The following is a 25639-nucleotide window of genomic DNA, read 5'->3' on the forward strand; positions in this document are numbered from 1 at the left end:
TTGTCTAGTTAAGGGTTCCCCAACTCCGGTCCTCAAGGCCCACCAACAGGTCATGTTGTCAGGATTTCCCTTGTATTGTACAGGTGATGCAATTCACCTGGGCAATACTGAGGAAATCCTGAAAACATGACTTGTTGGTGACCTTGAGGACCGGAGTTGGGGAGCCCTGGTCTAGTTGATACAGGAGTTAAAAAGTACAATTGTTTACACAGAGTCAAAACCTAGAGTTTTAGCATCCTGGGTTCTGTTGTGGTGCCTTTACCATTGATAAGATGTCACATCCTTGCCTATAATTTTAGTATTACTCCAGTAGGCTTTATATGCCTGACAGCCTCTTTATATGGCATATTGAGATGCAATTAAGTGCTTGGGACCCGTTAAATGCCATTGATGGTGCCCATTTCTGGAGATGGATGGTGAAGGCCACCTCATTTTATACTAATACCTACTAAAAAACAAAGTAGTGTAGGTCAGGCATAGAGAAAATGGAAGTTTTGTAAACACATATTACAACTAGTGTTTAATAGGCTGACCTCACATGTAGAGTATCCATGATATACCTTCCAGCTACTTTATCTAAATTAGAAGCAAATTGTTTGAAGATTACTTCTACCTAAATGGCAGAAAGCGCACCTATCTTGGTGATGGATAGGACAGCTTGAGGGGATATGGAGGTGGCTGTTTTTTTGATGGGTGTAATGTAAACATTTTGCTATTAATTTATGTAAAATTTCAAAGTTTTCTAACTATTAGACACACGTTAGTTTTAAACACACCCCCAGGTTTACTTAGTAAAAATATAGGATAAAAACTTTTGCAACTAATTAAAATTTCCCACAGGTATAAATTTGTAGGGGATTTGATAACACTAACTTTACTGCTTAGCGTACATTTTTTTTGCAGAAAAACGTATCAACAAAATACCCTGGTTTTGCTAACATCTTTTACTAGCACTTGCTACTTACATTTACGTATATTTTACAACAGAGTATTCATGCACGTTTGTCATACTGTGTTCTGTTTCTGTGTCTTAGTTCTTGGGTGGTGTGAACAGGGTCTTATTGACTCGTTCAGTTCTTGTGCATGTGTCATGTGTTCTGACTTTACTGCTGTAGGGAAGAATATAGTGGATAGAGATCTAATGTTAGTATTTCTCTGCAGCATGTATATTATACATGTGTACCTTTGCAGCAGGCAGTTTATATGCATTTTCTGGAGCACATGCGTAATCACATCACTACTGCATGCACAGTATATGCACACTAAGCTTTGCTATGCATACGCACATGTCTGCAACATACATACACACATTTCAGTTACACACAGCTGTCTTACATACACACACCTCTCCAACACACACACAGCTCAGCTACATAGAAACACACAGCTCTCCTATGTTTACACACACACACCTTTCCTATATAACACTCAGCTCTCACACATACACATATACGGTTTTCCCACATTCACATACAGCTCTTCTACTTACACAAACACAGCTACCCAAAAACAAACACGGCTTTGAAACATGCACACACACATACAGTATGTGCTACTTACATTGGCACGGTACCTCAGTGGTTAGTCCCTCAGCGATGGGGTCCTTAGTTCAAATCCCACCAAGGACAACATCTGCAAGGAGTTTGTATATTCTCCCCGTATTTGCGTGGGTTTCCTCCTACATACCAAAGACATACTGATAGGAAATTTAAATTGTAAGCCCTATCGAGGACAGTGCCAATAATGTCTGTAAAGCGCTGTGGAATTAATGGCGCTATATAAATGAGTAAGGAGTTTGTATGTTCTCCCCGTGTTTGCGTGGGTTGCTCCCACATTCCAAAGACATACAGATAGTGAATTTAGATTGTGAGCCCCATCGGGGACAGTGCCAATAATGTCTGTAAAGCGCTGTGGAATTAATGGCGCTATATAAATGAGTAAGGAGTTTGTATGTTCTCCCCGTGTTTGCGTGGGTTGCTCCCACATTCCAAAGACATACTGAGGGAATTTAGATTGTGAGCCCCATCGAGGACAGTGCCAATAATGTCTGTAAAGCGCTGTGGAATTAATGGCGCTATATAAATGAGTAAAATAAATACATACACTGTTTGCTAAACACTCGCACACAGCTTTCCTCATACACAAAAAACTCATATTAGCAACACATACAGCTCCTCTATGTACACTCACACAAACAGATATATATATATATATATATATATATATATATATATATATATACACAAACACATATACATCAACACAACCCCTGTATACATTACCACATTTTGAAATTCCTTTCAAGAATGTGACTGATCACATGCTGTGAAAGGGCCTTCAGCTACACAGGACGTGCAGTATCCCTGCAGGTCCCAGTTTCATTCTCTCCAGTACAGCACCAATCAGATAGATCAGTGTGGGGCAAGAACAGAGAAAACAGTTCTCTCAGTGATCAGGAAGGATGTTGTCAGCATTCTGCTCATTCAGAATAAGCTGCCTCTAGACTGTAACACACATACACTTTTTAGTAAGATTTTTCTTTGCTAAATATGCTAATTAATGTCTAGTTAAGGGTTCCCCAACTCCGGTCCTCAAGGCCCACCAACAGGTCATGTTGTCAGGATTTCCCTTGTATTGTACAGGTGATGCAATTCACTTGGGCAATACTGAGGAAATCCTGAAAACATGACCTGTTGGTGACCTTGAGGACTGGAGTTGGGGAGCCCTGGTCTAGTTGATACAGGAGTTATAAAGTACAATTGTTTACACAGAGTCAAAACCTAGAGTTTTAGCATCCTGGGTTCTGTTGTGGTGCCTTTACCATTGATAAGATGTCACATCCTTGCCTATAATTTTAGTATTACTCCAGTAAGCTTTATATGCCTGACAGCCTCTTTATATGGCATATTGAGATGTAATTAAGTGCTTGGGACCCGTTAAATGCCATTGATGGTGCCCATTTCTGGAGATGGATGGTGAAGGCCACCTCATTTTATACTAATACCTACTGAAAAACAAAGTAGTGTAGGTCAGGCATAGAGAAAATGGAAGTTTCGTAAACACATATTACAACTAGTGTTTAATAGGCTGACCTCACATGTAGAGTATCCATGATATACATTCCAGCTACTTTATCTAAATTAGAAGCAAATTGTTTGAAGATTGCTTCTACCTAAATGGCAGAAAGCGCACCTATCTTGGTGATGGATAGGACAGCTTGAGGGGATATGGAGGTGGCTGTTTTTTTGATAGGTGTTATGTAAACATTTTGCTATTAATTTATGTAAAATTTCAAAGTTTTCTAACTATTAGACACACGTTAATTTTAAACACCCCCCCAGGTTTACTTAGTAAAAATATAGGATAAAAACTTTTGCAACTAATTAAAATTTCCCACAGGTATAAATTTGTAGGGGATTTGATAACACTAACTTTACTGCTTAGCGTACATTTTTTTGCAAAAAAACGTATCAACAAAATACCCTGGTTTTGCTAACATCTTTTACTAGCACTTGCTACTTACAGTTACGTCTATTTTACAACAGAGTATTTATGCACGTTTGTCATACTGTGTTCTGTTTCTGTGTCTTAGTTCTTGGGTGGTGTGAACAGGGTCTTATTGACCCGTTCAGTTTTTGTGCATGTGTCATGTGTTCTGACTTTACTGCTGTAGGGAAGAATATAGTGGATAGAGATCTAATGTTAGTATTTCTCTGCAGCATGTATATTATACATGTGTACCTTTGCAGCAGGCAGTTTATATGCATTTTCTGGAGCACATGCGTAATCACATCACTACTGCATGCACAGTATATGCACACTAAGCTCTGCTATGCATACGCACATGTCTGCAACATACATACACACATTTCAGTTACACACAGCTGTCTTACATACACACCTCTCCAACACACACACAGCTCAGCTACATAGAAACACACAGCTCTCCTATGTTTACACACACACACCTTTCCTATATAACACTCAGCTCTCACACGTACACATATACGGTTTTCCCACATTCACATACAGCTCTTCTACTTACACAAACACAACTACGCAAAAACAAACACGGCTTTGAAACATGCACACTCACATATGTGCTACTTACATTGGCACGGTACCTCAGTGGTTAGTCCCTCAGCGATGGGGTCCTTAGTTCAAATCCCACCAAGGACAACATCTGCAAGGACTTTGTATATTCTCCCCGTATTTGCGTGGGTTTCCTCCTACATACCAAAGACATACTGATAGGAAATTTAAATTGTAAGCCCTATCGAGGACATTGCCAATAATATCTGTAAAGCGCTGTGGAATTAATGGCGCTATATAAATGAGTAAGGAGTTTGTATGTTCTCCCCGTGTTTGCGTGGGTTGCTCCCACATTCCGAAGACATACAGATAGTGAATTTAGATTGTGAGCCCCATCGGGGACAGTGCCAATAATGTCTGTAAAGCGCTGTGGAATTAATGGCGCTATATAAATGAGTAAGGAGTTTGTATGTTCTCCCCATGTTTGCGTGGGTTGCTCCCACATTCCAAAGACATACTGATAGGGAATTTAGATTGTGAGCCCCATCGGGGACAGTGCCAATAATGTCTGTAAAGCGCTGTGGATTTAATGGCGCTATATAAATGAGTAAAATAAATACATACACTGTTGGCTAAACACTCGCACACAGCTTTCCTCATACACAAACAACTCATATTAGCAACACATACAGCTCCTCTATGTACACTCACACAAACTATATATATATATATATATATATATATATACACAAACACATATACATCAACACAACCCCTGTATACATTACCACATTTTGAAATTCCTTTCAAGAATGTGACTGATCACATGCTGTGAAAGGGCCTTCAGCTACACAGGACGTGCAGTATCCCTGCAGGTCCCAGTTTCATTCTCTCCAGTACAGCACCAATCAGATAGATCAGTGTAGGACAAGAACAGAGAAAAGAGTTCTCTCAGTGATCAGGAAGGATGTTGTCAGCATTCTGCTCATTCAGAATAAGCTGCCTCTAGACTGTAACACACATACACTTTTTAGTAAGATTTTTCTTTGCTAAATATGCTAATTATTGTCTAGTTAAGGGTTCCCCAACTCCGGTCCTGAAGGCCCACCAACAGGTCATGTTGTCAGGATTTCCCTTGTATTGTACAGGTGATGCAATTCACCTGGGCAATACTGAGGAAATCCTGAAAACATGACCTGTTGGTGACCTTGAGGACCGGAGTTGGGGAGCCCTGGTCTAGTTGATACATGAGTTAAAAAGTACAATTGTTTACACAGAGTCAAAACCTAGAGTTTTAGCATCCTGGGTTCTGTTGTGGTGCCTTTACCATTAATAAGATGTCACATCCTTGCCTATAATTTTAGTATTACTCCAGTAGGCTTTATATGCCTGACAGCCTCTTTATATGGCATATTGAGATGCAATTAAGTGCTTGGGACCCGTTAAATGCCATTGATGGTGCCCATTTCTGGAGATGGATGGTGAAGGCCACCTCATTTTATACTAATACCTACTAAAAAACAAAGTAGTGTAGGTCAGGCATAGAGAAAATGGAAGTTTTGTAAACACATATTACAACTAGTGTTTAATAGGCTGACCTCACATGTAGAGTATCCATGATATACCTTCCAGCTACTTTATCTAAATTAGAAGCAAATTGTTTGAAGATTACTTCTACCTAAATGGCAGAAAGCGCACCTATCTTGGTGATGGATAGGACAGCTTGAGGGGATATGGAGGTGGCTGTTTTTTTGATGGGTGTAATGTAAACATTTTGCTATTAATTTATGTAAAATTTCAAAGTTTTCTAACTATTAGACACACGTTAGTTTTAAACACACCCCCAGGTTTACTTAGTAAAAATATAGGATAAAAACTTTTGCAACTAATTAAAATTTCCCACAGGTATAAATTTGTAGGGGATTTGATAACACTAACTTTACTGCTTAGCGTACATTTTTTTTGCAAAAAAACGTATCAACAAAATACCCTGGTTTTGCTAACATCTTTTACTAGCACTTGCTACTTACAGTTACGTTTATTTTACAACAGAGTATTCATGCACGTTTGTCATACTGTGTTCTGTTTCTGTGTCTTAGTTCTTGGGTGGTGTGAACAGGGTCTTATTGACTCGTTCCGTTTTTGTGCATGTGTCATGTGTTCTGACTTTACTGCTGTAGGGAAGAATATAGTGGATAGAGATCTAATGTTAGTATTTCTCTGCAGCATGTATATTATACATGTGTACCTTTGCAGCAGGCAGTTTATATGCATTTTCTGGAGCACATGCGTAATCACATCACTACTGCATGCACAGTATATGCACACTAAGCTTTGCTATGCATACGCACATGTCTGCAACATACATACACACATTTCAGTTACACACAGCTGTCTTACATACACACACCTCTCCAACACACACACAGCTCAGCTACATAGAAACACACAGTTCTCCTATGTTTACACACACACCTTTCCTATATAACACTCAGCTCTCACACGTACACATATACGGTTTTCCCACATTCACATACAGCTCTTCTACTTACACAAACACAGCTACCCAAAAACAAACACGGCTTTGAAACATGCACACACACATATGTGCTACTTACATTGGCACGGTACCTCAGTGGTTAGTTCCTCAGCGATGGGGTCCTTAGTTCAAATCCCACCAAGGACAACATCTGCAAGGAGTTTGTATATTCTCCCCGTATTTGCGTGGGTTTCCTGCTACATACCAAAGACATACTGATAGGAAATTTAAATTGTAAGCCCTATCGAGGACAGTGCCAATAATGTCTGTAAAGCGCTGTGGAATTAATGGCGCTATATAAATGAGTAAGGAGTTTGTATGTTCTCCCCATGTTTGCGTGGGTTGCTCCCACATTCCAAAGACATACAGATAGTGAATTTAGATTGTGAGCCCCATCGGGGACAGTGCCAATAATGTCTGTAAAGCGCTGTGGAATTAATGGCGCTATATAAATGAGTAAGGAGTTTGTATGTTCTCCCCGTGTTTGCGTGGGTTGCTCCCACATTCCAAAGACATACTGATAGGGAATTTAGATTGTGAGCCCCATCGAGGACAGTGCCAATAATGTCTGTAAAGCGCTGTGGAATTAATGGCGCTATATAAATGAGTGAAATAAATACATACACTGTTTGCTAAACACTCGCACACAGCTTTCCTCATACACAAAAAACTCATATTAGCAACACATACAGCTCCTCTATGTACACTCACACAAACAGATATATATATATATATATATATATATACACAAACACATATACATCAACAAAACCCCTTTATACATTACCACATTTTGAAATTCCTTTCAAGAATGTGACTGATCACATGCTGTGAAAAGGCCTTCAGCTACACAGGACGTGCAGTATCCCTGCAGGTCCCAGTTTCATTCTCTCCAGTACAGCACCAATCAGATAGATCAGTGTGGGGCAAGAGCAGAGAAAACAGTTCTCTCAGTGATCAGGAAGGATGTTGTCAGCATTCTGCTCATTCAGAATAAGCTGCCTCTAGACTGTAACACACATACACTTTTTAGTAAGATTTTTCTTTGCTAAATATGCTAATTAATGTCTAGTTAAGGGTTCCCCAACTCCGGTCCTCAAGGCCCACCAACAGGTCATGTTGTCAGGATTTCCCTTGTATTGTACAGGTGATGCAATTCACCTGGGCAATACTGAGGAAATCCTGAAAACATGACCTGTTGGTGACCTTGAGGACTGGAGTTGGGGAGCCCTGGTCTAGTTGATACAGGAGTTAAAAAGTACAATTGTTTACACAGAGTCAAAACCTAGAGTTTTAGCATCCTGGGTTCTGTTGTGGTGCCTTTACCATTGATAAGATGTCACATCCTTGCCTATAATTTTAGTATTACTCCAGTAAGCTTTATATGCCTGACAGCCTCTTTATATGGCATATTGAGATGTAATTAAGTGCTTGGGACCCGTTAAATGCCATTGATGGTGCCCATTTCTGGAGATGGATGGTGAAGGCCACCTCATTTTATACTAATACCTACTAAAAAACAAAGTAGTGTAGGTCAGGCATAGAGAAAATGGAAGTTTTGTAAATACACATTACAACTAGTGTTTAATAGGCTGACCTCACATGTAGAGTATCCATGATATACCTTCCAGCTACTTTATCTAAATTAGAAGCAAATTGTTTGAAGATTGCTTCTACCTAAATGGCAGAAAGCGCACCTATCTTGGTGATGGATAGGACAGCTTGAGGGGATATGGAGGTGGCTGTTTTTTTGATAGGTGTTATGTAAACATTTTGCTATTAATTTATGTAAAATTTCAAAGTTTTCTAACTATTTGACACACGTTAATTTTAAACACACCCCCAGGTTTACTTAGTAAAAATATAGGATAAAAACTTTTGCAACTAATTAAAATTTCCCACAGGTATAAATTTGTAGGGGATTTGATAACACTAACTTTACTGCTTAGCGTACATTTTTTTGCAAAAAAACGTATCAACAAAATACCCTGGTTTTGCTAACATCTTTTACTAGCACTTGCTACTTACAGTTACGTCTATTTTACAACAGAGTATTTATGCACGTTTGTCATACTGTGTTCTGTTTCTGTGTCTTAGTTCTTGGGTGGTGTGAACAGGGTCTTATTGACCCGTTCAGTTTTTGTGCATGTGTCATGTGTTCTGACTTTACTGCTGTAGGGAAGAATATAGTGGATAGAGATCTAATGTTAGTATTTCTCTGCAGCATGTATATTATACATGTGTACCTTTGCAGCAGGCAGTTTATATGCATTTTCTGGAGCACATGCGTAATCACATCACTACTGCATGCACAGTATATGCACACTAAGCTCTGCTATGCATACGCACATGTCTGCAACATACATACACACATTTCAGTTACACACAGCTGTCTTACATACACACCTCTCCAACACACACACAGCTCAGCTACATAGAAACACACAGCTCTCCTATGTTTACACACACACACCTTTCCTATATAACACTCAGCTCTCACACGTACACATATACGGTTTTCCCACATTCACATACAGCTCTTCTACTTACACAAACACAGCTACGCAAAAACAAACACGGCTTTGAAACATGCACACTCACATATGTGCTACTTACATTGGCACGGTACCTCAGTGGTTAGTCCCTCAGCGATGGGGTCCTTAGTTCAAATCCCACCAAGGACAACATCTGCAAGGACTTTGTATATTCTCCCCGTATTTGCGTGGGTTTCCTCCTACATACCAAAGACATACTGATAGGAAATTTAAATTGTAAGCCCTATCGAGGACATTGCCAATAATATCTGTAAAGCGCTGTGGAATTAATGGCGCTATATAAATGAGTAAGGAGTTTGTATGTTCTCCCCGTGTTTGCGTGGGTTGCTCCCACATTCCGAAGACATACAGATAGTGAATTTAGATTGTGAGCCCCATCGGGGACAGTGCCAATAATGTCTGTAAAGCGCTGTGGAATTAATGGCGCTATATAAATGAGTAAGGAGTTTGTATGTTCTCCCCGTGTTTGCGTGGGTTGCTCCCACATTCCAAAGACATACTGATAGGGAATTTAGATTGTGAGCCCCATCGGGGACAGTGCCAATAATGTCTGTAAAGCGCTGTGGATTTAATGGCGCTATATAAATGAGTAAAATAAATACATACACTGTTGGCTAAACACTCGCACACAGCTTTCCTCATACACAAACAACTCATATTAGCAACACATACAGCTCCTCTATGTACACTCACACAAACAATATATATATATACACAAACACACATACATCAACACAACCCCTGTATACATTACCACATTTTGAAATTCCTTTCAAGAATGTGACTGATCACATGCTGTGAAAGGGCCTTCAGCTACACAGGACGTGCAGTATCCCTGCAGGTCCCAGTTTCATTCTCTCCAGTACAGCACCAATCAGATAGATCAGTGTAGGACAAGAACAGAGAAAAGAGTTCTCTCAGTGATCAGGAAGGATGTTGTCAGCATTCTGCTCATTCAGAATAAGCTGCCTCTAGACTGTAACACACATACACTTTTTAGTAAGATTTTTCTTTGCTAAATATGCTAATTATTGTCTAGTTAAGGGTTCCCCAACTCCGGTCCTCAAGGCCCACCAACAGGTCATGTTGTCAGGATTTCCCTTGTATTGTACAGGTGATGCAATTCACCTGGGCAATACTGAGGAAATCCTGAAAACATGACCTGTTGGTGACCTTGAGGACTGGAGTTGGGGAGCCCTGGTCTAGTTGATACAGGAGTTAAAAAGTACAATTGTTTACACAGAGTCAAAACCTAGAGTTTTAGCATCCTGGGTTCTGTTGTGGTGCCTTTACCATTGATAAGATGTCACATCCTTGCCTATAATTTTAGTATTACTCCAGTAAGCTTTATATGCCTGACAGCCTCTTTATATGGCATATTGAGATGTAATTAAGTGCTTGGGACCCGTTAAATGCCATTGATGGTGCCCATTTCTGGAGATGGATGGTGAAGGCCACCTCATTTTATACTAATACCTACTAAAAAACAAAGTAGTGTAGGTCAGGCATAGAGAAAATGGAAGTTTTGTAAATACATATTACAACTAGTGTTTAATAGGCTGACCTCACATGTAGAGTATCCATGATATACCTTCCAGCTACTTTATCTAAATTAGAAGCAAATTGTTTGAAGATTACTTCTACCTAAATGGCAGAAAGCGCACCTATCTTGGTGATGGATAGGACAGCTTGAGGGGATATGGAGGTGGCTGTTTTTTTGATGGGTGTAATGTAAACATTTTGCTATTAATTTATGTGAAATTTCAAAGTTTTCTAACTATTAGACACACGTTAGTTTTAAACACACCCCCAGGTTTACTTAGTAAAAATATAGGATAAAAACTTTTGCAACTAATTAAAATTTCCCACAGGTATAAATTTGTAGGGGATTTGATAACACTAACTTTACTGCTTAGCGTACATTTTTTTTGCAAAAAAACGTATCAACAAAATACCCTGGTTTTGCTAACATCTTTTACTAGCACTTGCTACTTACAGTTACGTTTATTTTACAACAGAGTTTTCATGCACGTTTGTCATACTGTGTTCTGTTTCTGTGTCTTAGTTCTTGGGTGGTGTGAACAGGGTCTTATTGACTCGTTCCGTTTTTGTGCATGTGTCATGTGTTCTGACTTTACTGCTGTAGGGAAGAATATAGTGGATAGAGATCTAATGTTAGTATTTCTCTGCAGCATGTATATTATACATGTGTACCTTTGCAGCAGGCAGTTTATATGCATTTTCTGGAGCACATGAGTAATCACATCACTACTGCATGCACAGTATATGCACACTAAGCTTTGCTATGCATACGCACATGTCTGCAACATACATACACACATTTCAGTTACACACAGCTGTCTTACATACACACACCTCTCCAACACACACACAGCTCAGCTACATAGAAACACACAGCTCTCCTATGTTTACACACACACACCTTTCCTATATAACACTCAGCTCTCACACGTACACATATACGGTTTTCCCACATTCACATACAGCTCTTCTACTTACACAAACACAGCTACCCAAAAACAAACACGGCTTTGAAACATGCACACACACATATGTGCTACTTACATTGGCACGGTACCTCAGTGGTTAGTCCCTCAGCGATGGGGTCCTTAGTTCAAATCCCACCAAGGACAACATCTGCAAGGAGTTTGTATATTCTCCCCGTATTTGCGTGGGTTTCCTCCTACATACCAAAGACATACTGATAGGAAATTTAAATTGTAAGCCCTATCGAGGACAGTGCCAATAATGTCTGTAAAGCGCTGTGGAATTAATGGCGCTATATAAATGAGTAAGGAGTTTGTATGTTCTCCCCGTGTTTGCGTGGGTTGCTCCCACATTCCAAAGACATACAGATAGTGAATTTAGATTGTGAGCCCCATCGGGGACAGTGCCAATAATGTCTGTAAAGCGCTGTGGAATTAATGGCGCTATATAAATGAGTAAGGAGTTTGTATGTTCTCCCCGTGTTTGCGTGGGTTGCTCCCACATTCCAAAGACATACTGATAGGGAATTTAGATTGTGAGCCCCATCGAGGACAGTGCCAATAATTTCTGTAAAGCGCTGTGGAATTAATGGCGCTATATAAATGAGTGAAATAAATACATACACTGTTTGCTAAACACTCGCACACAGCTTTCCTCATACACAAAAAACTCATATTAGCAACACATACAGCTCCTCTATGTACACTCACACAAACAGATATATATATATATATATATATATATATATATATATATATACACAAACACATATACATCAAAACAACCCCTGTATACATTACCACATTTTGAAATTCCTTTCAAGAATGTGACTGATCACATGCTGTGAAAGGGCCTTCAGCTACACAGGACGTGCAGTATCCCTGCAGGTCCCAGTTTCATTCTCTCCAGTACAGCACCAATCAGATAGATCAGTGTGGGGCAAGAACAGAGAAAACAGTTCTCTCAGTGATCAGGAAGGATGTTGTCAGCATTCTGCTCATTCAGAATAAGCTGCCTCTAGACTGTAACACACATATACTTTTTAGTAAGATTTTTCTTTGCTAAATATGCTAATTAATGTCTAGTTAAGGGTTCCCCAACTCCGGTCCTCAAGGCCCACCAACAGGTCATGTTGTCAGGATTTCCCTTGTATTGTACAGGTGATGCAATTCACCTGGGCAATACTGAGGAAATCCTGAAAACATGACCTGTTGGTGACCTTGAGGACTGGAGTTGGGGAGCCCTGGTCTAGTTGATACAGGAGTTAAAAAGTACAATTGTTTACACAGAGTCAAAACCTAGAGTTTTAGCATCCTGGGTTCTGTTGTGGTGCCTTTACCATTGATAAGATGTCACATCCTTGCCTATAATTTTAGTATTACTCCAGTAAGCTTTATATGCCTGACAGCCTCTTTATATGGCATATTGAGATGTAATTAAGTGCTTGGGACCCGTTAAATGCCATTGATGGTGCCCATTTCTGGAGATGGATGGTGAAGGCCACCTCATTTTATACTAATACCTACTAAAAAACAAAGTAGTGTAGGTCAGGCATAGAGAAAATGGAAGTTTTGTAAACACATATTACAACTAGTGTTTAATAGGCTGACCTCACATGTAGAGTATCCATGATATACCTTCCAGCTACTTTATCTAAATTAGAAGCAAATTGCTTGAAGATTGCTTCTACCTAAATGGCAGAAAGCGCACCTATCTTGGTGATGGATAGGACAGCTTGAGGGGATATGGAGGTGGCTGTTTTTTTGATAGGTGTTATGTAAACATTTTGCTATTAATTTATGTAAAATTTCAAAGTTTTCTAACTATTAGACACACGTTAATTTTAAACACACCCCCAGGTTTACTTAGTAAAAATATAGGATAAAAACTTTTGCAACTAATTAAAATTTCCCACAGGTATAAATTTGTAGGGGATTTGATAACACTAACTTTACTGCTTAGCATACATTTTTTTGCAAAAAAACGTATCAACAAAATACCCTGGTTTTGCTAACATCTTTTACTAGCACTTGCTACTTACAGTTACGTCTATTTTACAAGAGTATTTATGCACGTTTGTCATACTGTGTTCTGTTTCTGTGTCTTAGTTCTTGGGTAGTGTGAACAGGGTCTTATTGACCCGTTCAGTTTTTGTGCATGTGTCATGTGTTCTGACTTTACTGCTGTAGGGAAGAATATAGTGGATAGAGATCTAATGTTAGTATTTCTCTGCAGCATATATATTATACATGTGTACCTTTATCAGCAGGCAGTTTATATGCATTTTCTGGAGCACATGCGTAATCACATCACTACTGCATGCACAGTATATGCACACTAAGCTCTGCTATGCATACGCACATGTCTGCAACATACATACACACATTTCAGTTACACACAGCTGTCTTACATACACACCTCTCCAACACACACACAGCTCAGCTACATAGAAACACACAGCTCTCCTATGTTTACACACACACACCTTTCCTATATAACACTCAGCTCTCACACGTACACATATACGGTTTTCCCACATTCACATACAGTTCTTCTACTTACACAAACACAGCTACGCAAAAACAAACACGGCTTTGAAACATGCACACTCACATATGTGCTACTTACATTGGCACGGTACCTCAGTGGTTAGTCACTCAGCGATGGGGTCCTTAGTTCAAATCCCACCAAGGACAACATCTGCAAGGACTTTGTATATTCTCCCCGTATTTGCGTGGGTTTCCTCCTACATACCAAAGACATACTGATAGGAAATTTAAATTGTAAGCCCTATCGAGGACATTGCCAATAATATCTGTAAAGCGCTGTGGAATTAATGGTGCTATATAAATGAGTAAGGAGTTTGTATGTTCTCCCCGTGTTTGCGTGGGTTGCTCCCACATTCCGAAGACATACAGATAGTGAATTTAGATTGTGAGCCCCATCGGGGACAGTGCCAATAATGTCTGTAAAGCGCTGTGGAATTAATGGCGCTATATAAATGAGTAAGGAGTTTGTATGTTCTCCCCGTGTTTGCGTGGGTTGCTCCCACATTCCAAAGACATGCTGATAGGGAATTTAGATTGTGAGCCCCATCGGGGACAGTGCCAATAATGTCTGTAAAGCGCTGTGGATTTAATGGCGCTATATAAATGAGTAAAATAAATACATACACTGTTGGCTAAACACTCGCACACAGCTTTCCTCATACACAAAAAACTCATATTAGCAACACATACAGCTCCTCTATGTACACTCACACAAACAATATATATATATATATATATATACACAAACACATATACATCAACACAACCCCTGTATACATTACCACATTTTGAAATTCCTTTCAAGAATGTGACTGATCACATGCTGTGAAAGGGCCTTCAGCTACACAGGACGTGCAGTATCCCTGCAGGTCCCAGTTTCATTCTCTCCAGTACAGCACCAATCAGATAGATCAATGTAGGACAAGAACAGAGAAAACAGTTCTCTCAGTGATCAGGAAGGATGTTGTCAGCATTCTTCTCATTCAGAATAAGCTGCCTCTAGACTGTAACACACATACACTTTTTAGTAAGATTTTTCTTTGCTAAATATGCTAATTATTGTCTAGTTAAGGGTTCCCCAACTCCGGTCCTCAAGGCCCACCAACAGGTCATGTTGTCAGGATTTCCCTTGTATTGTACAGGTGATGCAATTCACCTGGGCAATACTGAGGAAATCCTGAAAACATGACTTGTTGGTGACCTTGAGGACCGGAGTTGGGGAGCCCTGGTCTAGTTGATACAGGAGTTAAAAAGTACAATTGTTTACACAGAGTCAAAACCTAGAGTTTTAGCATCCTGGGTTCTGTTGTGGTGCCTTTACCATTGATAAGATGTCACATCCTTGCCTATAATTTTAGTATTACTCCAGTAAGCTTTATATGCCTGACAGCCTCTTTATATGGCATATTGAGATGTAATTAAGTGCTTGGGACCCGTTAAATGCTATTGATGGTGCCCATTTCTGGAGATGGATGGTGAAGGCCACCTCATTTTACACTAATACCTACTAAAAAACAAAGTAGTGTAGGTCAGGCATAGAGAAAATGGAAGTTTTGTAAACACATTTTACAACTAGTGTTTAATAGGCTGACCTCACATGTAGAGTATCCATGATATACCTTCCAGCTACTTTATCTAAATTAGAAGCAAATTGTTTGAAGATTACTTCTACCTAAATGGCAGAAAGCGCAACTATCTTGGTGATGGATAGGACAGCTTGAGGGGATATGGAGGTGGCTGTTTTTTTGATGGGTGTTATGTAAACATTTTGCTATTAATTTATGTAAAATTTCAAAGTTTTCTAACTATTAGACACACGTTAGTTTTAAACACACCCCCAGGTTTACTTAGTAAAAATATAGGATAAAAACTTTTGCAACTAATTAAAATTTCCCACAGGTATAAATTTGTAGGGGATTTGATAACACTAACTTTACTGCTTAGCGTACATTTTTTTGCAAAAAAACGTATCAACAAAATACCCTGGTTTTGCTAACATCTTTTACTAGCACTTGCTACTTACAGTTACGTCTATTTTACAACAGAGTATTTATGCACGTTTGTCATACTGTGTTCTGTTTCTGTGTCTTAGTTCTTGGGTGGTGTGAACAGGGTCTTATTGACCCGTTCAGTTTTTGTGCATGTGTCATGTGTTCTGACTTTACTGCTGTAGGGAAAAATATAGTGGATAGAGATCTAATGTTAGTATTTCTCTGCAGCATGTATATTATACATGTGTACCTTTGCAGCAGGCAGTTTATATGCATTTTCTGGAGCACATGCGTAATCACATCACTACTGCATGCACAGTATATGCACACTAAGCTCTGCTATGCATACGCACATGTCTGCATCATACATACACACATTTCAGTTACACACAGCTGTCTTACATACACACCTCTCCAACAGACACACAGCTCAGCTACATAGAAACACACAGCTCTCCTATGTTTGCACACACACCTTTCCTATATAACACTCAGCTCTCACACGTACACATATACGGTTTTCCCACATTCACATACAGCTCTTCTACTTACACAAACACAGCTACGCAAAAACAAACACGGCTTTGAAACATGCACACTCACATATGTGCTACTTACATTGGCACGGTACCTCAGTGGTTAGTCCCTCAGCGATGGGGTCCTTAGTTCAAATCCCACCAAGGACAACATCTGCAAGGACTTTGTATATTCTCCCCGTATTTGCGTGGGTTTCCTCCTACATACCAAAGACATACTGATAGGAAATTTAAATTGTAAGCCCTATCGAGGACATTGCCAATAATATCTGTAAAGCGCTGTGGAATTAATGGCGCTATATAAATGAGTAAGGATTTTGTATGTTCTCCCCGTGTTTGCGTGGGTTGCTCCCACATTCCGAAGACATACAGATAGTGAATTTAGATTGTGAGCCCCATCGGGGACAGTGCCAATAATGTCTGTAAAGCGCTGTGGAATTAATGGCGCTATAAAAATGAGTAAGGAGTTTGTATGTTCTCCCCGTGTTTGCGTGGGTTGCTCCCACATTCCAAAGACATACTGATAGGGAATTTAGATTGTGAGCCCCATCGGGGACAGTGCCAATAATGTCTGTAAAGCGCTGTGGATTTAATGGCGCTATATAAATGAGTAAAATAAATACATACACTGTTGGCTAAACACTCGCACACAGCTTTCCTCATACACAAACAACTCATATTAGCAACACATACAGCTCCTCTATGTACACTCACACAAACAATATATATATATATATACACAAACACATATACATCAACACAACCCCTGTATACATTACCACATTTTGAAATTCCTTTCAAGAATGTGACTGATCACATGCTGTGAAAGGGCCTTCAGCTACACAGGACGTGCAGTATCCCTGCAGGTCCCAGTTTCATTCTCTCCAGTACAGCACCAATCAGATAGATCAGTGTAGGACAAGAACAGAGAAAAGAGTTCTCTCAGTGATCAGGAAGGATGTTGTCAGCATTCTGCTCATTCAGAATAAGCTGCCTCTAGACTGTAACACACATACACTTTTTAGTAAGATTTTTCTTTGCTAAATATGCTAATTATTGTCTAGTTAAGGGTTCCCCAACTCCGGTCCTCAAGGCCCACCAACAGGTCATGTTGTCAGGATTTCCCTTGTATTGTACAGGTGATGCAATTCACCTGGGCAATACTGAGGAAATCCTGAAAACATGACTTGTTGGTGACCTTGAGGACCGGAGTTGGGGAGCCCTGGTCTAGTTGATACAGGAGTTAAAAAGTACAATTGTTTACACAGAGTCAAAACCTAGAGTTTTAGCATCCTGGGTTCTGTTGTGGTGCCTTTACCATTGATAAAATGTCACATCCTTGCCTATAATTTTAGTATTACTCCAGTAGGCTTTATATGCCTGACAGCCTCTTTATATGGCATATTGAGATGCAATTAAGTGCTTGGGACCCGTTAAATGCCATTGATGGTGCCCATTTCTGGAGATGGATGGTGAAGGCCACCTCATTTTATACTAATACCTACTAAAAAACAAAGTAGTGTAGGTCAGGCATAGAGAAAATGGAAGTTTTGTAAACACATATTACAACTAGTTTTTTAATAGGCTGACCTCACATGTAGAGTATCCATGATATACCTTCCAGCTACTTTATCTAAATTAGAAGCAAATTGTTTGAAGATTACTTCTACCTAAATGGCAGAAAGCGCACCTATCTTGGTGATGGATAGGACAGCTTGAGGGGATATGGAGGTGGCTGTTTTTTTGATGGGTGTAATGTAAACATTTTGCTATTAATTTATGTAAAATTTCAAAGTTTTCTAACTATTAGACACACGTTAGTTTTAAACACACCCCCAGGTTTACTTAGTAAAAATATAGGATAAAAACTTTTGCAACTAATTAAAATTTCCCACAGGTATAAATTTGTAGGGGATTTGATAACACTAACTTTACTGCTTAGCGTACATTTTTTTTGCAAAAAAACGTATCAACAAAATACCCTGGTTTTGCTAACATCTTTTATTAGCACTTGCTACTTACAGTTACGTATATTTTACAACAGAGTATTCATGCACGTTTGTCATACTGTGTTCTGTTTCTGTGTCTTAGTTCTTGGGTGGTGTGAACAGGGTCTTATTGACTCGTTCAGTTTTTGTGCATGTGTCATGTGTTCTGACTTTACTGCTGTAGGGAAGAATATAGTGGATAGAGATCTAATGTTAGTATTTCTCTGCAGCATGTATATTATACATGTGTACCTTTGCAGCAGGCAGTTTATATGCATTTTCTGGAGCACATGCGTAATCACATCACTACTGCATGCACAGTATATGCACACTAAGCTTTGCTATGCATACGCACATGTCTGCAACATACATACACACATTTCAGTTACACACAGCTGTCTTAATAATAATAATAATAATCTTTATTTTTATATAGCGCTAACATATTCCGCAGCGCTTTACAGTTTGCACACATCATCATCACTGTCCCCGATGGGGCTCACAATCTAAATTCCCTATCAGTATGTCTTTGGAATGTGGGAGGAAACCGGAGTGCCCGGAGGAAACCCACGCAAACACGGGGAGAACATACAAACTCCTTGCAGATTTTGTCCTTGGTGGGATTCGAACCCAGGACCCCAGCGCTGCAAGGCTGCAGTGCTAACCACTGAGCCACACACACCTCTCCAACACACACACAGCTCAGCTACATAGAAACACACAGCTCTCCTATGTTTACACACACACACCTTTCCTATATAACACTCAGCTCTCACACGTACACATATACGGTTTTCCCACATTCACATACAGCTCTTCTACTTACACAAACACAGCTACGCAAAAACAAACACGGCTTTGAAACATGCACACTCACATATGTGCTACTTACATTGGCACGGTACCTCAGTGGTTAGTCCCTCAGCGATGGGGTCCTTAGTTCAAATCCCACCAAGGACAACATCTGCAAGGACTTTGTATATTCTTCCCGTATTTGCGTGGGTTTCCTCCTACATACCAAAGACATACTGATAGGAAATTTAAATTGTAAGCCCTATCGAGGACATTGCCAATAATATCTGTAAAGCGCTGTGGAATTAATGGCGCTATATAAATGAGTAAGGAGTTTGTATGTTCTCCCCGTGTTTGCGTGGGTTGCTCCCACATTCCGAAGACATACAGATAGTGAATTTAGATTGTGAGCCCCATCGGGGACAGTGCCAATAATGTCTGTAAAGCGCTGTGGAATTAATGGCGCTATATAAATGAGTAAGGAGTTGGTATGTTCTCCCCGTGTTTGCGTGGGTTGCTCCCACATTCCAAAGACATACTGATAGGGAATTTAGATTGTGAGCCCCATCGGGGACAGTGCCAATAATGTCTGTAAAGCGCTGTGGATTTAATGGCGCTATATAAATGAGTAAAATAAATACATACACTGTTGGCTAAATACTCGCACACAGCTTTCCTCATACACAAACAACTCATATTAGCAACACATACAGCTCCTCTATGTACACTCACACAAACAGATATATATATATATATATATACACAAACACATATACATCAACACAACCCCTGTATACATTACCACATTTTGAAATTCCTTTCAAGAATGTGACTGATCACATGCTGTGAAAGGGCCTTCAGCTACACAGGACGTGCAGTATCCCTGCAGGTCCCAGTTTCATTCTCCAGTACAGCACCAATCAGATAGATCAGTGTGGGGCAAGATCAGAGAAAACAGTTCTCTCAGTGATCAGGAAGGATGTTGTCAGCATTCTGCTCATTCAGAATAAGCTGCCGCTAGACTGTAACACACATACACTTTTTAATAAGATTTTTCTTTGCTAAATATGCTAATTAATGTCTAGTTAAGGGTTCCCCAACTCCGGTCCTCAAGGCCCACCAACAGGTCATGTTGTCAGGATTTCCCTTGTATTGTACAGGTGATGCAATTCACCTGGGCAATACTGAGGAAATCCTGAAAACATGACCTGTTGGTGACCTTGAGGACTGGAGTTGGGGAGCCCTGGTCTAGTTGATACAGGAGTTAAAAAGTACAATTGTTTACACAGAGTCAAAACCTAGAGTTTTAGCATCCTGGGTTCTGTTGTGGTGCCTTTACCATTGATAAGATGTCACATCCTTGCCTATAATTTTAGTATTACTCCAGTAAGCTTTATATGCCTGACAGCCTCTTTATATGGCATATTGAGATGTAATTAAGTGCTTGGGACCCGTTAAATGCCATTGATGGTGCCCATTTCTGGAGATGGATGGTGAAGGCCACCTCATTTTATACTAATACCTACTAAAAAACAAAGTAGTGTAGGTCAGGCATAGAGAAAATGGAAGTTTCGTAAACACATATTACAACTAGTGTTTAATAGGCTTACCTCACATGTAGAGTATCCATGATATACCTTCCAGCTACTTTATCTAAATTAGAAGCAAATTGTTTGAAGATTGCTTCTACCTAAATGGCAGAAAGCGCACCTATCTTAGTGATGGATAGGACAGCTTGAGGGGATATGGAGGTGGCTGTTTTTTTGATAGGTGTTATGTAAACATTTTGCTATTAATTTATGTAAAATTTCAAAGTTTTCTAACTATTAGACACACGTTAATTTTAAACACCCCCCCAGGTTTACTTAGTAAAAATATAGGATAAAAACTATTGCAACTAATTAAAATTTCCCACAGGTATAAATTTGTAGGGGATTTGATAACACTAACTTTACTGCTTAGCGTACATTTTTTTGCAAAAAAACGTATCAACAAAATACCCTGGTTTTGCTAACATCTTTTACTAGCACTTGCTACTTACAGTTACGTCTATTTTACAACAGAGTATTTATGCACGTTTGTCATACTGTGTTCTGTTTCTGTGTCTTAGTTCTTGGGTGGTGTGAACAGGGTCTTATTGACCCGTTCAGTTTTTGTGCATGTGTCATGTGTTCTGACTTTACTGCTGTAGGGAAGAATATAGTGGATAGAGATCTAATGTTAGTATTTCTCTGCAGCATGTATATTATACATGTGTACCTTTGCAGCAGGCAGTTTATATGCATTTTCTGGAGCACATGCGTAATCACATCACTACTGCATGCACAGTATATGCACACTAAGCTCTGCTATGCATACGCACATGTCTGCAACATACATACACACATTTCAGCTACACACAGCTGTCTTACATACACACCTCTCCAACACACACACAGCTCAGCTACATAGAAACACACAGCTCTCCTATGTTTACACACACACACCTTTCCTATATAACACTCAGCTCTCACACGTACACATATACGGTTTTCCCACATTCACATACAGCTCTTCTACTTACACAAACACAGCTATGCAAAAACAAACACGGCTTTGAAACATGCACACTCACATATGTGCTACTTACATTGGCACGGTACCTCAGTGGTTAGTCCCTCAGCGATGGGGTCCTTAGTTCAAATCCCACCAAGGACAACATCTGCAAGGACTTTGTATATTCTCCCCGTATTTGCGTGGGTTTCCTCCTACATACCAAAGACATACTGATAGGAAATTTAAATTGTAAGCCCTATCGAGGACATTGCCAATAATATCTGTAAAGCGCTGTGGAATTAATGGCGCTATATAAATGAGTAAGGAGTTTGTATGTTCTCCCCGTGTTTGCGTGGGTTGCTCCCACATTCCGAAGACATACAGATAGTGAATTTAGATTGTGAGCCCCATCGGGGACAGTGCCAATAATGTCTGTAAAGCGCTGTGGAATTAATGGCGCTATATAAATGAGTAAGGAGTTTGTATGTTCTCCCCGTGTTTGCGTGGGTTGCTCCCACATTCCAAAGACATACTGATAGGGAATTTAGATTGTGAGCCCCATCGGGGACAGTGCCAATAATGTCTGTAAAGCGCTGTGGATTTAATGGCGCTATATAAATGAGTAAAATAAATACATACACTGTTGGCTAAACACTCGCACACAGCTTTCCTCATACACAAACAACTCATATTAGCAACACATACAGCTCCTCTATGTACACTCACACAAACAATATATATATATATATATATATATACACAAACACATATACATCAACACAACCCCTGTATACATTACCACATTTTGAAATTCCTTTCAAGAATGTGACTGATCACATGCTGTGAAAGGGCCTTCAGCTACACAGGACGTGCAGTATCCCTGCAGGTCCCAGTTTCATTCTCTCCAGTACAGCACCAATCAGATAGATCAGTGTAGGACAAGAACAGAGAAAAGAGTTCTCTCAGTGATCAGGAAGGATGTTGTCAGCATTCTGCTCATTCAGAATAAGCTGCCTCTAGACTGTAACACACATACACTTTTTAGTAAGATTTTTCTTTGCTAAATATGCTAATTATTGTCTAGTTAAGGGTTCCCCAACTCCGGTCCTCAAGGCCCACCAACAGGTCATGTTGTCAGGATTTCCCTTGTATTGTACAGGTGATGCAATTCACCTGGGCAATACTGAGGAAATCCTGAAAACATGACTTGTTGGTGACCTTGAGGACCGGAGTTGGGGAGCCCTGGTCTAGTTGATACAGGAGTTAAAAAGTACAATTGTTTACACAGAGTCAAAACCTAGAGTTTTAGCATCCTGGGTTCTGTTGTGGTGCCTTTACCATTGATAAGATGTCACATCCTTGCCTATAATTTTAGTATTACTCCAGTAGGCTTTATATGCCTGACAGCCTCTTTATATGGCATATTGAGATGCAATTAAGTGCTTGGGACCCGTTAAATGCCATTGATGGTGCCCATTTCTGGAGATGGATGGTGAAGGCCACCTCATTTTATACTAATACCTACTAAAAAACAAAGTAGTGTAGGTCAGGCATAGAGAAAATGGAAGTTTTGTAAACACATATTACAACTAGTTTTTTAATAGGCTGACCTCACATGTAGAGTATCCATGATATACCTTCCAGCTACTTTATCTAAATTAGAAGCAAATTGTTTGAAGATTACTTCTACCTAAATGGCAGAAAGCGCACCTATCTTGGTGATGGATAGGACAGCTTGAGGGGATATGGAGGTGGCTGTTTTTTTGATGGGTGTAATGTAAACATTTTGCTATTAATTTATGTAAAATTTCAAAGTTTTCTAACTATTAGACACACGTTAGTTTTAAACACACCCCCAGGTTTACTTAGTAAAAATATAGGATAAAAACTTTTGCAACTAATTAAAATTTCCCACAGGTATAAATTTGTAGGGGATTTGATAACACTAACTTTACTGCTTAGCGTACATTTTTTTTGCAAAAAAACGTATCAACAAAATACCCTGGTTTTGCTAACATCTTTTACTAGCACTTGCTACTTACAGTTACGTATATTTTACAACAGAGTATTCATGCACGTTTCTCATACTGTGTTCTGTTTCTGTGTCTTAGTTCTTGGGTGGTGTGAACAGGGTCTTATTGACTCGTTCAGTTTTTGTGCATGTGTCATGTGTTCTGACTTTACTGCTGTAGGGAAGAATATAGTGGATAGAGATCTAATGTTAGTATTTCTCTGCAGCATGTATATTATACATGTGTACCTTTGCAGCAGGCAGTTTATATGCATTTTCTGGAGCACATGCGTAATCACATCACTACTGCATGCACAGTATATGCACACTAAGCTTTGCTATGCATACGCACATGTCTGCAACATACATACACACATTTCAGTTACACACAGCTGTCTTACATACACACACCTCTCCAACACACACACAGCTCAGCTACATAGAAACACACAGCTCTCCTATGTTTACACACACACACCTTTCCTATATAACACTCAGCTCTCACACGTACACATATACAGTTTTCCCACATTCACATACAGCTCTTCTACTTACACAAACACAGCTACCCAAAAACAAACACGGCTTTGAAACATGCACACACACATATGTGCTACTTACATTGGCACGGTACCTCAGTGGTTAGTCCCTCAGCGATGGGGTCCTTAGTTCAAATCCCACCAAGGACAACATCTGCAAGGAGTTTGTATATTCTCCCCGTATTTGCGTGGGTTTCCTCCTACATACCAAAGACATACTGATAGGAAATTTAAATTGTAAGCCCTATCGAGGACAGTGCCAATAATGTCTGTAAAGCGCTGTGGAATTAATGGCGCTATATAAATGAGTAAGGAGTTTGTATGTTCTCCCCGTGTTTGCGTGGGTTGCTCCCACATTCCAAAGACATACAGATAGTGAATTTAGATTGTGAGCCCCATCGGGGACAGTGCCAATAATGTCTGTAAAGCGCTGTGGAATTAATGGCGCTATATAAATGAGTAAGGAGTTTGTATGTTCTCCCCGTGTTTGCGTGGGTTGCTCCCACATTCCAAAGACATACTGAGGGAATTTAGATTGTGAGCCCCATCGAGGACAGTGCCAATAATGTCTGTAAAGCGCTGTGGAATTAATGGCGCTATATAAATGAGTAAAATAAATACATACACTGTTTGCTAAACACTCGCACACAGCTTTCCTCATACACAAAAAACTCATATTAGCAACACATACAGCTCCTCTATGTACACTCACACAAACAGATATATATATATATATATATATATATATATATACACAAACACATATACATCAACACAACCCCTGTATACATTACCACATTTTGAAATTCCTTTCAAGAATGTGACTGATCACATGCTGTGAAAGGGCCTTCAGCTACACAGGACGTGCAGTATCCCTGCAGGTCCCAGTTTCATTCTCTCCAGTACAGCACCAATCAGATAGATCAGTGTGGGGCAAGAACAGAGAAAACAGTTCTCTCAGTGATCAGGAAGGATGTTGTCAGCATTCTGCTCATTCAGAATAAGCTGCCTCTAGACTGTAACACACATACACTTTTTAGTAAGATTTTTCTTTGCTAAATATG

The sequence above is a fragment of the Dendrobates tinctorius genome, unplaced genomic scaffold (assembly GCF_039654945.1).
Source record: "Dendrobates tinctorius isolate UK_male_01 unplaced genomic scaffold, ASM3965494v1 ptg000090l, whole genome shotgun sequence".
NCBI classification, from domain to species: domain Eukaryota; kingdom Metazoa; phylum Chordata; class Amphibia; order Anura; family Dendrobatidae; genus Dendrobates; species Dendrobates tinctorius.